Source organism: Primulina huaijiensis, unplaced genomic scaffold, assembly GCF_012295235.1.
Source record: "Primulina huaijiensis isolate GDHJ02 unplaced genomic scaffold, ASM1229523v2 scaffold207678, whole genome shotgun sequence".
NCBI lineage: Eukaryota > Viridiplantae > Streptophyta > Magnoliopsida > Lamiales > Gesneriaceae > Primulina > Primulina huaijiensis.
In genome coordinates this window covers 1,760-3,397 of record NW_027354955.1, presented here as the reverse complement: position 1 = coordinate 3,397, position 1,638 = coordinate 1,760, and the positions used below count along the sequence as shown (strand labels likewise).

The following is a 1,638-nucleotide window of genomic DNA, read 5'->3' as shown; positions in this document are numbered from 1 at the left end:
AAAGGATTGTTGAGCACTTTGGTTCAGCTAGGCCTCTGCATAAATTTGTTCTTTACATACCCGTTGATGATGAACCCAGTTTATGAAGTGTTTGAGAGGAGGTTCTGGGCGGGGAATTACTGCTTGTGGATGAGATGGATGCTTGTGCTGGTTGTAAGTTTAGTTGCACTATTTGTTCCAAATTTTGCTGATTTTTTGTCGTTGGTGGGCAGCAGCACCTGCTGTGCTCTTGGGTTCGTTTTGCCCGCGCTGTTCCATTATCTAGCATTCAAGGAAGACATCAGCTGGAGACAAGCTAGTGCTGATTGGGGCCTAATTATCTTGGGTGTTTTTCTTGGGGTTTTGGGGACTTGGTACTCCCTCCTGGAGATTTTCTCTGTCAAGGTGTGAATATATTCATTGCGAGTAGTTCAGACAATAAGTATACCGACATGTTATTATTTTTGGGGCGAAACGTAATTCTCAGTTTTCCTCTGCGCAATAGTTATCGAAGCATTTGTCACTTGATTCATCTTCTGGAAACAATTATTTAGTCAAAAATGAATGTGAAGATAGATAAAACAATGGCTCGATGCTACTTTACCAAACCTGAAAGATGTGGTAAAAACTCATTTGTTGTGATAAACAAGGCATGTTGATTCTCTCATCTAAGGATGTCCATCCATGAGAAAAGGAGACATGTACTTGGTGTTGGACAAACATATGCATGTCAATGGACATCTATTATTTTTTTTTTTCAGCATTTGGTAGTAGATTATATGCGTCTCTTCAGATTTCGATCTATTTTTTGGGAAGCTATCTTAGATTTTTTGGGTTTTTTTTTTCTTAATTGTTATTGAGATTAAATCTAACCTTGTTGGTTATCCGATAACAATCAAATCATTTCGTTATCAGGCTTGAAAGACACCATATCGATCAGACTGGCTGTGAGTTCAGCAATGTCGGTCTACAATTTTGGTACACTGAATTCGTGCTATTTTATTTATTTTCTAGTCCAGTTATTTAGCAAAACAATAGCCCTGATTTGATTATTTGAAGATGTTTCTGATTCACAGAGAACAATGGTGATTTACTTGATGTGGATGTATTTACTTCTGAAACGGATGGCACTTGTGAGACTAAAGCGTATGCATTTGATGAAGATTTACCCAGTTAGCAGGGCTTCCACTGATGTTACCAAGTAGAGATACATATAGTTCCGAATTTGGGTATTGTGTTGGTTGATAGTATTTGAATTCAACCACGCACACACAGCACTTCACTTTGTAGCAACATATATATTTCGGTCTTTGTTGATAATATGATGTAATGGCACTGCCTTTTATACAAGAAATATGATGAATGGTTGGGTTTAAATTGCAATTCATATACATTTTAATGTAATGTTTGAAAATTGTTTATAGAAATTGAGAGTTTCCATCATGTTGTTACTGGTAAGTACAATCATTTCGACGGATGATTGCTTGTAGCAGAAAATTTGGTGCAAAGTTTGAGTAGCAAACTTATTAGGACACGATTTGTTAAAAGTTTGAAGCAGACAAAAATTGATTAAAAAAGATATTTGCATAGTGTGGATGAACGACACGCAATGAAGTGTCATAAAATATACAAGAAGGCAAAAAAGGGTTAACAGATATA

At 36.4% G+C, this 1,638-nt stretch overlaps 1 long non-coding RNA gene across 1 annotated transcript; it reads left to right on the top strand.

Moving 5' to 3' along the window:
• The first annotated feature begins 6 nt into the window (after positions 1-6).
• Positions 7-1,364, top strand: LOC140966686 (uncharacterized). The gene is made up of 3 exons (XR_012173421.1): positions 7-384; positions 895-957; positions 1,056-1,364. It is a non-coding gene; the product is annotated as an uncharacterized lncRNA (long non-coding RNA).
• The last annotated feature ends 274 nt before the right edge of the window (positions 1,365-1,638 follow it).